This window comes from Peromyscus leucopus, chromosome 2 (assembly GCF_004664715.2).
Source record: "Peromyscus leucopus breed LL Stock chromosome 2, UCI_PerLeu_2.1, whole genome shotgun sequence".
NCBI lineage: Eukaryota > Metazoa > Chordata > Mammalia > Rodentia > Cricetidae > Peromyscus > Peromyscus leucopus.
Window position 1 is genome coordinate 55,836,109 of NC_051064.1, and position 16,468 is coordinate 55,852,576.

Below are 16,468 nucleotides of genomic sequence, written 5' to 3' on the forward strand. Positions count from 1 at the left end.
TCTTCAAAGAAGACCACACCCATTGGGCCAAACCACTCCATTCCATTGGTCATTAGACCAAATGGCAGAATTCCCACAACATGTAACTCAGTACCTTTAAAAGAAAAAAGGGCATTTTATTCATTGTCCACTTAGGGAATATGGTAGTGGTTGTATTTTAACCTAGGAGGTGTAGTATGGAGCTATCCTTGGTTCAAGACATAAGCATAGATAGTTACACTCATTCTTGACAATGTATATGCCTTGTAGATGGCTGGAGAGATCTGTTTGTATGGTACTTCTGCATGGGTTTCCATGTACCTTCTGCTCTTGTTTATATAATCCAGAACTCCTCTTTACTACCACTTTGCCTTAGATACTGTGTGTATACCAGTGTGAACTCTGACGCCATGTTTTCCTTCTATGCAATCACAACCATCTGATAATGCTGTCTTGCTGTGCTGCTATGTGTTTTAGTGTGTCATAGTTGCACATTAGTCGGTTTACTTAATGATGCAGTTTCCCTGGTTGTCATTTATATAGCTTCCAATAGAGCCACACTCTTATTCTGCCTCACTTGATTACATGGTTGGGCACATAAAGAGGGAATATAAAATTCTAGGTTTGTGCATAATCTCAGATGGGAAGGGGAATGAGCTGTATGTCATAGATGATTATAGTATATAATTATATAGTCCTTTTTCCATACTAAAAAAAGCTAACAGTATTACCTGACAATTTTACTACTTGGAGATACATACTTGCATGCATACATACATACACAGTCAGACTGGTACTCCATGTTTATTGTAGCAGTCATCACAGTGACAAAGGTAACCAACCAAGATGTACATTGACAGCTGAATGGATAAAGAAAATGTGTCCTGTATACACTATAGAATATTATTTGGCCATAAAGATTGCAGTCTGGTCATTTGCAGCAACATGGGTGGAATTGCAGGACATTGTGTTAAGTGAAATAAGCCTAGCAGAGAATGGCAAATTTTGTGGGTTTTCTCTCATAGGTACAAGCTAAAGAAATTTGCCTTGGGAGTAAGAAAGACAGCAACTAGGAAGCTGGATTGATAGAGGGTGAATAACTAGTACCAAAATACAGGTTTATGGGATAAATAGTGTTCTATAACACAGTGAGGTAAGAGATTCCAATAGTCACAATCTCAAGTAACTGGGTGGAGGTGAGTTTCCTAACATAAAGAAACTGTAATTACTCTGATTCAACCATTCACACTGTAGGAAGTTATCATGTTATTCCATCAGTGTACAGCATGTTGATTAAAAATAGAAAATGTTCATATAATATAGGTAAGAAAATTTAAGCAAAAATGCCTTGTTATTTTTTTTTAATGGCCATTGGTCATTGAGGTGAAATTGGTCTTGTTTTTGATTTAGAGAGCTGTCCCAATAGCTTACAGTCAGTATATTGTAATTATATGTTAAAATAGCTTTTCTTCCTCATTGAGTTCAGGAATAATTTGGTAGAAGTAGGTATCCAATGTATTTTCACCCACCATATCTCAAAAATTATATTCATGTTTTTAATTGCATATAGTCAGAATTATTTTAGTCTCCTGGGAAAACAGTTTAACTTCTGTTTTCTCTGTATTCATCCTTCACCCTGTGATTTCTCACAACTATAGAGCAACTCTAGCGTCTAGCCTCTCCTGGAACTCTTATTGCTTCAAAATGGGGTCTCCATGTATCCCTCCTCCCTTTGATTTTTTATTTTGAAAGGGATAATAGAGTTCAACAGAATTGTCATTTAGATGATTCCTTTTTTTTTTTTTTTTTCCCGGTCTGGCACCCTGTTACTCCCTAAATTTAACAAGTTAGTTTTATTTGAAAATATTCCTAAGAGTCAGTCTCTCCCCACCCTCTTCCCCCTCTCTCTTTTGTAAAAAGATTGAGGATGCAGTTTTTTAGAGACACTCACATTATAGCAGTTTAGTGATTTGGTGATACAAGAAAAAACTGATTCATAAGATTATCAGAAGGAGGATTTCAAATTTATTTAATAGGAAGGACAGTTGGTTTGGTTTAGTCATCAAAATAAAACCTGACCTACTGGATACCCTGTATTATGCTTGCATTTCCATTGGGAATGCAACACGCCACTGTCCCTTTCTGCTGTTTAACTTAAGCTGCAGTGAGCACTGAGAACAGCCGTGGGGCTGAGCAGCTTATTTTTTTTTTTTAATCTATTCATTTTATACTTTCAGACAGATTTTTCCCTGGGGTGAAACAAAGGTTAACTGAAATTTCCTCTGTTGTGTACCTGAACGAATCAGCAGTTCGAGGAGGAAATCCCATTGATGGGCCAAGAGAGTGACAGGCTCTATTTAAAGAATTCCCCCGACTGTGTGGTAGACCAGCCATGCCATGAATTTAACTGTTCCTGTGGTCCCCATACTTGTACACACCAAAAAGAGAGGGAGAGAGAGAGAGAAAGCGACTTTGTTCTGCTAACGTTGCCCTAAGCTTTGAAAACCATGAGCCATTGAGTTTTGTGAATTCAAGTTAGACAGCAACAGAGGCCAAAGCGCTAGGGACAATGTCTGAAAGGGAGCACACAAAACAGGTAGAAGCTGTTTAACTGTTTGTTTTCTGTGTGCACACTGGCGTCGTGTTTACACACACCAAAACCATACTTTATATTTTATGCTATTAGCCCTAGTTATATCTCAGCATGGTTTTTATTAAATATTTCTAAGTGCATGACAAATAAGAGGGTTTTTATTTGTACAGCTTTCTGCTCCATAAAATATTTTGATTTTAACAATATATAAGTGTACATATAAGAAATGAGAGTAAACACAATATGAGTCTAAGTGAATTTTTTAAATGTTTGTATTAGCCTGTAGAAGCTGTGTTTTCAGGGGTATCTCATGTGTTTTGTATTTTTCCTGTTTAGTGGAAACTGCTTTAAATATGAAAAGATGGTATCTTAAGTTGGATTAAACATCCTTAATTTATGTGTATTTAACCTCCGGACTTGTGAGCCTTGTTGAAAAAAAACCACTTTAAACCTTGCCTACTAGGCCTCGATAGTGCATACTGCGCATGTATTATAAATAGACATTGTCTTTTCTGAAGTGGAAGTTAGTATGTATTCCCAGGGGGCATGAACTGAATAGCTGACAAATATTTCACATGTATTTTTATGTAAAAAAATTGAAATACAATTCGAAATTTTTCCTTTGTAATTTGAAGGTTCTGTTGTCAGTTTTCCCTTACATGTACCCTCTGTGTAGTATGAATGAGAACTTAAGGAGATTTTGAAAGATACTAAAATTAATAAAGAAAATGATCTGGATCTGGAGTGATTGATTGACTTTTATCTGGGGACTTTGGGAAAGCGGATACTTTTTAAATTGGTTTAGGGGGATTTATCTTAGAGATTATGTGGTAGCTAGATTTCATGCTCACAGATAGGAAGATGAAATCTCAAGAAAGAAAATGTTTAGTATGCAATCATTCAATGTGTTTTAAAGAACCTAGTGTTTCTTTGAATAGTAATCCTGCCCCTCTTTTATTCTGAGATATTTAAAAATAGTTTCTCCTATTCTATTTTGTGACTCGTTCTTTTCTCTTTTTTTCCTCTGTTTTTTTACATCTTGGTCTTACTGCCAGTAGGCTTAGCACTATGAGGAACAGGCTGGTAGGTAGTAGATCTGTGCTCCATAAAGGGCTACATTACTCTTTTTGAATACTATTCAAAATCAAAATTGTACTTACCCTGGTATTTTAGCAAGTTATACATTGACCACACAGTTGTCAGTTGCTTCTCATGTAAGTACAAGAGTCACCAATGCCCTGAAAAATATTAATGATTCGTAAAGATCAGTATAGGGCTAGCTACATGGCTCAGCAGGTAAAAGTACCTGCTAAAATGCCCCCAGGACTCACATGGAAAGAGGGAACCAACTCCTGCAAGTTATCCTCTGACCTGCACCCACATGTATGTGCCTACACACATGTAAAATTAATAAATATGTAAAAATAAAATTTTTAATTAAAATGACAACATTTTAGGCATCACTTGATTTTTCAAAATTTATTAAATAGTATTTGTGGAACCCCTGCCGGACACTAAGCAAGTGATAAGAGGTTTAAGAAAATAAAATGGAACTTGTCTCTGCCCATGCAATCTGATGTGATGACTCACCCTGAGGAACCACAACTGCAAATCTGAGGCTTTGTTTTTACAAAACCTCAGCGTTATCTCTGTAGAAGACCTGCATTGCTCCTTACATACCATTCCTAGCCACATCAAACACAATTCTGTATTCAGAGTGGAGCTGTGTTCACATTAGGACCTGAATGGACTATGTGATAAAAGGATGATCTTGTAGAGGTGAATGTCAGCAACTTGGGTTTTGATTTGATTTGATTTGGGGTGTTTTTTTTTTGTTTTGTTTTGTTTTTTGTTTTTTGTTTTTTGTTTTTTTGTTTTTTTTTTGAGACAAGTTTTCTCTGTATAACAGCCCTAACTGTCCCGGAACTCGTTTTGTAGACCAGGTTGACCTTGAAATCACAGAGATAGATCTGCCTGCCTCTGCCTCCCAAGTGCTGGGATTAAAGGTATATTCTGCCTCTGCTCAGTGCAACTTGTGTTTTTAATGTATTGTGTCCTGTTTCTACCTGAGAGGGGGTCTGTTAGTGAGGATTCAAAAAGGTGTGTTCTTTAGGTCTGTGCATATTTTCTTTGATGTATTGTACATTTATATAAAAAAATTGAAAGTTCTCTTTTGAACACAGTTTTATATAGTCCTTACTTTCTGACAATCTCAGCTTATGTAAGCAATAATTATTATAGGCACATTGATGAATACTTGTGTTTTGAATTTAAGAATAATTTAATCAGATATAGTATTCCTGGAGTTAAATTGAAATGTGAGTCACTAATGGGGCTGGTTGTTCAAGTAGTGTCTGAATTCCTACACAGACTGGACCACTTGGTGCCATGGTAGAAGATGCAAATTTTAAGCTTGATAGGGTACCAGTATTTAGAGTTGGTGATGGTACTCTTCAGACAGCTGCCTTGTCTTTACTGTTCATGAATTCTCTCCTTTAGTTCTCTTTACAATTCAGTCAAGTTTTTGTATCATCATTCTATCCAGTCACTCACTGAGATCACCAGTATCTTAGTTAATAAATCTAAAATCAGCCCTCAGGCCTTATCTGACTTGGACACATGGTCTCCAGTCAGCCCAATGCACGTTGGTCCTTCTGCTCAAGTTTGCTCCCATCTCATTGGTTTAAATCCTTCCTTGTTCCTCTGCCTTCTCTGTACTCAGTTCCTTGCCACTCTCACCCAGTCTTGAACTGAATATTATCCCCCGGCCTCAGTTGGGAAAATTCTTTCCAGTCCTCTGTTGCCTGAATTTAAGGTTCATAGATCGAGTAGCAGCTTATCTTCATTTCAGTATTTTACTACTATTGCAAATCTAACCTGTCCAAAACTAAATATAACTCCCCAGACATGTTCCTTGCAGGTTTTTGTTAGAGTTACTCCTTGTAGTTTCCAGGTCAAACACTAGGTAGCCATCCTTGACTCAGTTCTCTTATGTTCATAGCTAATTCTCCCAGACTTTGTCAGCTTCATCTTCAGTGTATTCAGAGTGTATTACTGAACTTCTCATTCTTCTGCCTCGATCAGAGGCCCTGTTGGTTGATTGAATTACTGCTGTACCTTCTTAACTTGTTCCCCTACTCTTGCCTCCAATTTTTGTTCTCAACAGAATAATTCTTTACAAGTCAGGTCAATCATCCTTGTGTTCACTGAACTCTAGTAACAACGCATTTCCTGACAATAAAGGCCCAAACCTGTCTCCTGTTCTACAGGGCTCTCTATAAACGTGGACTCCTAGACTTTACCCTGCCCTACATTTATTCTACTCTAGCCACACTGGAAACTGCTGTTTTGTAAACACTTTGCCATGGCACTTGCTACTGCTTGGAATGCTTTTATCTAGAAGTACATGTCTTGATTCTCTCATCTTCCATAAGTTTTGCTTACATGCCAATGAAACCTACTCTCCATTCTACATAAAATTGTAACCCATACCCAACACACTCAGTTTCTCCTGCATCTTCTACTGTTCTTTTTCCAAAGCACTATGACCCCATAGCATGCATCATTTATTTATTACTTTTTGTTATGTGTGGTGTTCCTCCCCACACTAGACTCCAAGTCTGAATGAAGAACCAATCTCTGTCTTGTTGACTGACATATTGTAAGTACCTAAAATGGTATCTGGTATTTGGAGATAAATGGCTAATTATCTCCAAATAATTGAGATAATTCTTTAGTTGATTATAATTAGTCAGTATAATATCAAGTTCATTGATATTGTTTTGTTTTTCATATATTAGTATTGTTAGTTTTTTTATAAAACACATGCATGTGTTGCTTTGATAAAAATTCACAATGACATATAAAATCATCTAGAGAAAAATCTATCTGATATATAAATGAAGTTGAAGGTGTACCAGTAGAATAGCCTTCTATCTTAAGTAATAAGTAACTACTGAAGACTATAAGGAAGACAAAAAATATTTAACTGCCCTCCAGAGACAAAAAAAAGATTATGCTGTGGAACCCTAGACCTAAAGTGTTTGGATAGCATGTGGTTATTGGGTTGAAATGGAAGCTACATTTGAACTATTAATAACTACAGGGATGAGGGTATTTGAGCCCTTTTAAAGTAAACTTGTAAAGGTGAGTTTTGCCTTGGATATGTTGTGCTTATAATGAATGACATATCAACATACTTATGTCAGCATGCTTAATTAAGACCCTCAGTTCTTTTCCCCAACATCACAAAAAAAAAAAGAAAAATCATAAATGTCAACCTGGTCATATTTGATCTAACATCTAGAGAAAGGTTTAAAGCAAATCTGACCCAAAAATGGTAATAGAAACAAATTATTGGGGTGATAACTTGTTCTATCAAGGAGAGAATGAGCACAGACCCTGACACTGAAGAAAAAAAGGAATGGGAAGGAAGTATTTGAAGAAATAGAGCAACTGAAAGAATAGCTGCCAGATTGCTACCCCACTACCAGCAGAGGGCTAACACATTTTGTACAGCCTCTAACTCGTAACCTTTGACTCCTTTTACAAAGTAGCCTCTGGGTTGAATGTTTTTATTTGTGCCTGTGTTTTTTGGTTGGTTGTTTGGTTGGTTGGTGTTTTTTTTGTTTTGTTTTTTTGTTGGTTTTTTGTTTTTTGTTTTTTTGTTTTTTTGTTTTTGTTTTTTCGAGACAAGGTTTCTCTGTGTAGCTTTATGCCTTTCCTGGAACTCACTCTGTAGCCCACGCTGGCCTCGAACTCACAGAGATCCACCTGGCTCTGCCTCCCTAGTGCTGGGACTAAAGGGTGCACCACCACCGCCCAGCTTAAGAGTAATTTTTTGTTTCTTTTTTTTGGGGGGGGGGGCGGGGGGTGTGTCTGTGTTTTTACAGATACTTCTAACATCCATATTCTGTTTGGGGCAGGGAGGTGGGGGGGTGTAAAAGTGGGAATCAGGTAGTCATCTACTGATAACTTTTACTAGGAAGAGTATTTTACTGATATCTTCCTTATCTATATTGTTGATCTGTTGATCATTTTGCTCATTCTGTTTTTGTTGCTTAGACTTTGTTTTGTTGTTGTTGTTCTTAGGGGTTGGTTGGTTGGTTTGTGTTTTTTAGACAGGGTCTCACATAACCAGGGCTGGTTTCAAACTATCTATGTAGATGAGGATGACCTCCTGAACTCCTGATCTTCCTGCCTCTACCCCCCACCCCCAAGTGCTAAGAATACAGGCTTGAGTCACCATGCCCAGCTTGAATGTCTAAATAAGAATCTCTTAGCCGGTAGCTCACTGATGAAATCTTGGGGTGTAGAAATTGGAGGATATGCGATAACGTCCTTCTGTCCTTTGCCGCTGGCAATAGACTTTAATATAGCTGATAAACTTTACAAGAGCTCTTTGTAACCCCGAGCCAAGCACCTGCACTTATTTCCTCTTTCTTCTTCTTCCTCTATCTCTAAAAAAAGAAAAGTCAAACCCTCATTTATCTCTTACACATAATTTTAAATATAAGCTGTTTCTGGTCATTTTAATATGCTTGAAAATAAGATGAATGTTTTCTTTCTTATAAATTCTTGTGTTAAATTTTGCTTTATTTATGCTATTGCCAGTTATACAGCATAAATCTAAATTGATTAAATTGGTGTTCTGCCTGGTGTTAAAATGAAAAACCATAAATATGAGGGAAAAAGAGAAAGAAAGCACACACATGCACAGTTTGAGAAGAATGCAAGTGAATAAAATGGCTGAACCCTCAGGGATTTTAATGTGGCATTGTGCGTTTCTCAAAAGTTTCCGTTGAAGTAACAGATGCTGCTGATGAAGTTGGGAATCGCAGTTCACTCATGGCTGTTTCCATTGCTTGTTAGAAGTGAGAAGATCCCAGAGGGGATCTGGTATAGTAGAGTTAGGCTCAGGAAAGGCTATGACAAATGAATGACAGCTTTGTCTTTGTGATCTTTAATCTACTCTTAGGTACAGGTGCAGTTATCAATAAATGTGCAAATTATCTTACATTTTATGTAAATTCTGGGCCTATCAGAATATTATTATTCAATAATAGTGATTTTACTTGTTTAGGTTCTTAAAATTTTTACTCTAAAAACTGTATTCTTCCTCAACCATAAAAAAAAAAACTGTCTTGCTAAACATTTACTATACAGCAACAGCCAGTTAAATTATATAATAATTTATGTGTCACAATTCAGAATACTGCTATTTTTATACAAGAATACATATGATTAAATGCAACTTCTTTTTGTTTCTTATTTTGGTTTTGCAAGATACTCAGTAGATATGTGGATAAAACAAATGTAGTTTCAGTCCACATAAAGCTTTGACATAGAAAGGAATAAATTATTTATTACTATAAATGAAGGGCTATTAAGTGCCCAGTAGCCTAAAGACGCAGGTAATATGCTTTTATACTGTCATTGATGGAGAAAAGATTAAAGGGAAATCAATGGAGATAGAAATGTTACTTAGTTTACTTATTGATTGATTTTTAAAGACTTATTTTTACTTTAGTTATGTGCACATGTGAGTGTAGATGCCACAGGGGTCCAGAAGGAAGCGATCAGATCCCTTGGAGCTAGAGTTACAGGCAGTTGTGAACCACCTGATGTGTGTGCTGAGAATCAAACTCCAAAAGAGTAGCAAATACTCTTAACCACTGAGTCATCTTGCCAGCCCCTTTAGTTGATTTGTTAAGTAGACATCAATGCCCCCTGATAACTAGGTGGTCATACTTTGGTGTTTAGAAGCTACAAAGAGAAATGCCACAGTTCAAGTCCAGAATGGTGCAAAGTTGAATGATCCTCTCTAATGTTGAAGAAGTAACAGTTGGCAGTTATTGAGAACTTTTAAGGCGAATCCAAATACCAAGTAAATGAAATAGGGGGTATCTTCAGAGGTTCTGGAGAATATATGTGTAGGCATACCTGCAAAGTACGGTAGAATATTGGGGAAATAATAGGTATAGCTAAAACAGTGGGGCCAGAAAAAACCGAGGACTAAATCCTGGGCAATGTTGTGCTGTGCTGTGTTCCAGCGTTTGTCCGGTTGGCAGCAAAGGGTCTTCCAGATAGAATGTGTTCACATTTCTGTGTTAGTCCAATAACAAGAGAATAGGATGGAATTTGTGATAGAGAAGAGAAGTTGTTTTAATAATGTATGTCAGAAATTAAATGGCCCAGAGTTAAAGTATTAATATTAAGGCTATTTGGGATAGACAGTTTAGGATCTGATGAGTAGTCTTATGCCAGCTGAGAGGGAAGATTTGAGGGATTCTAACCTGGAAAACAGACTGTAGTAGTTGTTGAGGTAGACAATATCGGGAGGAAATAGAAAACTAGAGAACTTTTTGTTTTATGTGTCTGGTTATTTTTTCTTAGTTTACAGTACTGAGGATTAAGCCCAGTGCTGAATACCTTGGCAGGCACTCTACTGATGAGTTATCAAGAGTAAGAAAGAAAGAACTTTTAGTGTTATGAATTCGAGTTACCTATGGAGTGTTCATTTCAAATCTCCCACAGAGATTTAGGCTGCATAAGGAAAAAGAAATGACCCAGCTTGGAAGGATAGATTTCCTAGTTTCCATTATGGGCATATTGGCATACACTGGAGAAAGAAGGCAAACAGAGAACATACAAGATACTGATGAGGGGGAGAGACCACAAAGGAAGACAAGAGCCAGAAAAGCGAGTCACCAAAGAAAAAGTAAGAAAGGTATTAAATGTGTCTATTTATACTGACTTTGAGGACCTGAGACATAGGGGTGATCAGAACTGTGGTTATAGAGGTGAGGTTTGAGCTTGATAGGAATGGGCAAAGAGGGGAGCAGGGTTGGAAGTCAGGGAAGATAATGAGCAAGCATAGAGGTGGAAATCATGAGAAGTGTGAGTTTCAGACAGGACTTTGAATTTAAAATATTAGGAACACTAGAAGGGAGAGTGGAAGACAGTTCTTACGCTGTTACTTTTATAATGGTGAGAAGCTAACCTCACACTAATAGGCATTCACTTGACCTTTACCACCTGAATTCTTTTGTTTCCTTGACAATTTCACTGTGTTCTCAGTGGTGGAAAAGTGCTGTTTCAAATCAGTCAAATTTAGCTTTATAATGCAAATGAAAAATAAATATTGGGAAAGCCTCAGATTTCGGTTCCTTAAGGATTACAGGTTTATGTTAATCGTTGGCTTTCTTTCCCCCATTCCCTATTAGCTCACTCTGTATAGTATATGAATTCATAATTACAAAGGGATTTACACACTTAGTTTTGCAAGCTACTTCCCATAAGAAAAACTGTTTGGGCCATGTTGTCATCATGAATTAGTTACTTGTTGGTAGAAGTCAGTACTTTTTGCTAAATGGCCTATTTTCCCAAATAATATTTGGCTTTGTCTTCTTAAAAAATTAATGTTACCCAGTGTCGTGGTAGATGTCTGTAACTCCCATCAGTGGAAGGCTGAGACAGGAGAATCACACGTAGGAAGCCAGCTCAGGCTCTGTGGTAATTAATCTCGCTTGTCAACTTGCTGAGATCTAGAATTACCTGGTGGTTGGGTGAGTCTAGGCTGCCAGGCTCCAGTGTTCCATGGTCACACAGATGGTCCTAAACCCAACACACAACAAAACAAAAAGATAGGAATGCGGGAAATGGGTTCATGATGGAAGATTTGTCAGAAAGGACAGGAGATGAGAAAGTGGGTAACAGTAATCTAAGTGTACTACATGCATGTATAAAATTATCATAATTTCAAAGGGATTTACACACTTAGTTTTGCAAGCTATTTCCCATAAGAAAAATTGTTTGGGCCATGTTGTCATCATGAATTAGTTACTTGTTGGTAGAAGTCAGTACTTTTTGCTAAATGGCCTATTTTCCCAAATAATATTGGGCTTTGTCTTCTTAAAAAAGTAATGCAATTTTTAAGAAAAATTGCAATAAAAAAGAAACAAATGGGACTGTAAAACAATATGTAGATGAAATTTTTACTGAGTAGGCTAAAGTACAAATTAGATAAATCAAAGAATAAGAAAATTATTTAAAAACCACAAACTACTAAAATTGACCCAAGAAGAAATAGAAAATATGGATGGATCCATATCTACTGAAGAAATAGAATTCCTTTTTTAAAACTTTCCTTACAAGCTGGGCCATGGTGGCATACGCCTTTGATCCCAGCAGTCGGGAGGCAGAGCCAGGTGGATCTCTGTGAGTTCAAGGCCAGCCTGAGCAACTGAGTGAGTTCCAGGAAAGGCACAAAGCTACACACACACATAAAAAAAAAAAAAAAAAAACAGCCGGGCGGTGGTGGCGCACGCCTTTAATCCCAGCACTCGGGAGGCAGAGCCAGGCGGATCTCTGTGAGTTCGAGGCCAGCCTGGGCTACCAAGTGAGTTCCAGGAAAGGCGCAAAGCTACACAGAGAAACCCTGTCTCGAAAAAAAATTCCAGCCCCACAAAGAAATCCCTAACACAGATAACTGGTGAATTCTATCACATATTTAAGGAAGGAATAACAGCAGTTGAACACAGTTTTTTTTTCTCAGTTCTCATGAGTCCAGTCTTATACCCTATCAAAACCACACAAAGATACTATAAGGAAACTATACATCAATATCCCTGCCTAGTTATTTTTCCATCTTAAGTACCTAATAAAAAACAACTTGGGCCGGGCGGTGGTGGCGCACACCTTTAATCCCAGCACTCAGGAGGCAGAGGCAGGCAGATCTTTGTGAGTTGGAGGCCAGCCTGGTCTACAGAGCAAGATCCAGTAAAGGCTGAAAACTATACAGAGAAACCCTGTCTTGAAAAACGAAACAACAACAACAACAACAAAAATCAACTTGGAAATGCTTATTTTGGTTCATCATTTTCAGTCCATCCCAGTGCAATGGTGGCAGAGCAGCTCTGTCCCTGGTGACTCTTCATGTGACAGAAGACAGGAAGCAGAGAGGGTAGGCCTGAACTGAGATCCAGCTGTAACCTTCAGAGGCCTGCCCACAGTGATCCACTTCTGCCTCCACCCTGACAAGTTACACAGCCTATCAAAATAGTGCTGTTAGCTAGGTTCTAAGTGTTTAAAGCATGGGCTTCCAGGAATGATTTCACATTAAAGCTACAGTTCTTCATGAATGTGTGTGTGTGTGTGTGTGTGTGTGTGTGTGTGTGTGTGTGTGTGTGTGTCTATATATATATATATGTATATATATATATGTGTATGAATTTATATATATTTTTTAAAGATACCAAATATGAGCCCAGTTATTTCCAAAATAAAGGACATTTGAAACTAAATTATTCTAACCGTTCAGGAAGAAATAGGAAAAATCATGGACATCTCAGTTTATTGCAAAAATGGCATTCAATAAAATTAACCACCTATTTATATGAAAAACTCACCAAACCGGGAATAGAAAGAAGGTTATTATAAAATGTTTATAAAGAACAGTCTACTCGATTGTAAAAGAAGATGTGTTGTGTTTCCTGTGCCTGGGAACTAGGCAGCACTTGACTGTCACCACCTCCATCCACCATCTTTCTGTAGGAGAGCCTCTAGGAAGGGAGCAAAGACAGAAAATCCAAACAAGACTCTCCAGAGCGGAGGCACTTGCTGCCACGCCTAACATACCACCTGAGGTACATCCCTCTGGGGCCCACAGGATGGAAGGAAAGAACCAACTTTCACAAGTTAACCTCTGACCTCCACATACAGATGTGTGTGGACAAATGAATACAAATTTTAAGAAAGGAAAATAAAACGATTTTTACTTACAGATGATGTGAACATGTATATTGAAAATTGGCAGAAGCATATAACACAAGCTTCTAAAACTTAAGTGATTGCAACAGATTTACACAATTTAATGTGAGTATATAAAAGTTATATTTTATAAACATACAAAGATTGGAAAAGCATTCTATGAAAACTTAAACCAAAGTAAACTAAGAGATGTATTCATATATAAGGAGACTTGATATTATAATGACCTGTGCTGTAGATTCAACACAATTATCAATCAAAATTCCAGCAAACTTTTTACAGAAATTTACGTTTATTCTAAAATTTATGCCCAAAATTAAAGGGCCTAGAATAGCCAAAACTGTCTTGAAAATAATGAAAGTTGAGGGTGTGTATGTGTACCCCTGCATTTCAGTTTTGTTTTGTTTTGTTTTGTTTTGTTTGAGGCTTGCAGTGTAGCCTTGGTGGCTTGAAACTCACAAACATCTGCCTGCTTTTCTTTCCAGTGCTGGGATTAATGACATGCCAACTCTGCCCAGCTGCATTTTGTGTTAAGAACAAAATTAAATCAGATTTGTGGGGTTGAGGGAGTGGTTTAGTCAGCAGAATGTTTGCTGTACAAGCATAAAGACCTGAGTTCAATCCCTAGCACCCACACAGAAACCTGGGTACAACACGCATCCCTGCACTGGGGAGATAAAGACAGGAAGATCCAGAGTCTCCATGGTGAGCTGCTCCAGCCAAATTGGTGGGCCCTTGGTTCAGTGGGAAACCCAGTCTCAAAAAAGTACTGTGGAGAGCTGTTGAAGACACAAGCTGTTCTGGCCTCTGTACAAGCATGCATACACATACACATAAATATGCACACACATTTCCCCCACAAAAAAAAAATAGGGAAAAAGTTAGATGAGTTTTATAATTCAAATGATGGTAAGGGGTCATTAAATGTTAATGACCAATTGCCGGTACACGGGCAGCTCTGAAAATGACAGTTCATGTATTACTTACCTGCATCTTTTGAATGAAAGAATAATTATATGGTGGGGTGAAGGAATGAAGCCAGTACTGGTTAATATATTCTCACTCTCAGTGCATGTGTGCAGCCTCAAACTCCACAAAGAAAGTCAGCAGCAGCACAGCATCTCCGCTTTCCTGTGGATTATTGGCCTTTTTGTAAAGCAGCCTCATGATTTTCTTAGGACAGGTATTTCATTTTAAAATATGTTTCTAGACACTTACCCCTGGTAGGCCTGAAAAAATGTAGATTTTTCATGTCTCTTCAAAATTCTTTTCAGAGAAGCAAGTCAAGCTTGATTTGTGTTCTTAAGATAGGTAAAAGTAGTAAGGTTGGATGGAGGAGGAAATCATAACTTGGCTTTTAATCCTTTGTTGACACCTCCTGAGCCTCTGCATTAGTCATAGGCCCCTTCCTGGTCCGGAGAGGGGCCAAAGGAATAGGAAGCATTTGCACGTTTGTAAAAGGGCAATGCAAAGAAAAGAAAACAGCTGACGCAGAAGAATGTCGCAGTCCTCCAGTTTTACAGTTGCATTTTTAGACTAACACTTAGTGGTGTGGGGATATGTGGAAGTTTGGGTTTTGTTTTTGTTTTGAGATGGGGTTTTGCTGTGTGGCTATGGCTGGCCTAAGCTCACTTATGTAGGCTGTGTTGCAACAATCCTACTTCCTCAGTTTCCTGTATGCATTGCCCCACCCAGAAGTTTCTGGATATTTGGCCTCTTGTTTTTGCTCCTTTATGTCACTCTTTTTGATGCTGTAAATGAAGTGCAAACTTCCTAACCTACAAAGTGAACTAGTTTTCAAGATCCAGTGTTTACAAATGTTACCGTGAAGGCCAGCAAGATGGAGTAACATGTGAAGGTGTTTGCCTGTAAGTTTGATGAACCAAGTATGATCCCTAGACTCCATATGGTGGAAGAAGAGAGCCAACTCCCTCAACTTGTCCTCTGACCTCCACACAGATGTCAGCATGCACATAGACAAATAAATATGTTTTTAAAGTGTTTGATGCTATAGTGGAAGTAGACAAAACAGTAGACATAGTTAATAGGTATAAATGAGACGATGTGAGTTTCCTGCCACTGGACAGAGTAACTGAAGAAAAAAAAAAATGAAGTCTGTTCACACTGCTGGGTGGACTTATTAACAAGTAACTTGTTGAAGAGTTTAGATGGAGATAGTGGTCAGAGTTTATATACCAACTTCACAAAAAGCCAAGTGTAGAAGGTCCAAGACAAGATTCTGAGGACTGTTCACAAAAAGGTTTTGCAATGTCCTAGTGTCTGAGGTGTAGAAACCTAAAAAGGATGGGATCATTGAGACACCTCCTCTCTAATTAAAGCTCTGCATAGTCAGGTAAAGAAATTGAGATGAATTTATTTCTGCATCTGCTTTTGGGTATTTAGGCCCTGTAGCTAGAGTTTTCCTGCCTTGCCCAGAGTCAGGACAAATCTTTGTCACCCGCCAGTCCCACAGCCGCTCAGACCCAACCAAGTAAACACAGAGACTTATATTGCTTACAAACTGTATGGCTGTGGCAGGCTTCTTGCTAACTGTGCTTATAGCTTAAATTAGTCCATTTCCATAAATCTACACCTTGCCACGTGGCTGGTGGCTTACCGGCATCTTCACATGCTGCTGGTCATGGCGGCATCTGGCAGTCAGTCCTTCTGCCTTCCTGTCCTTTTATTTCTCCTCTCTGTTAGTCCCGCCTATCCTTCCTGCCTAGCCACAGCCGATCAGATTTTATTTATTGATCAATCAGAACAACTTGACATACAGACCATCCCCCAGCACAGCCAAGTGCAGACCATCTCAAACACCTGCACTCAGGCCCATGGTCCTAATCATCCTCTATGCGGACCTGCTGGGTAACACCACAAAGAACCCAAGAAGGGCTCCCACAGGACATACAGAACATCCCACAGCAAGGCCCTTTTCTTATTTTTTGTATTTGTATAGAGCTGGATATACAAAGCATTTTCCTCAGGTCTCATTTGATTCCTACAGAAGATTTCAGGTAGGCAGGAGAAATACTGTAAATACTATTATCCCCATTTCACAGGCAAAAAAATATGAATGAGGCACAGAGTGGTTAACTGTTTATTGAGAGCCACACAACTGATAAG

General features: G+C 38.2%; 1 protein-coding gene across 3 annotated transcripts in view; it reads left to right on the forward strand.

Annotated features, from left to right (window-relative positions):
• The window catches only part of Zcchc7 (zinc finger CCHC-type containing 7), a 195,303-nt gene that overhangs the window by 138,373 nt on the left and 40,462 nt on the right, over nt 1-16,468 (forward strand). The window lies entirely within an intron of this gene.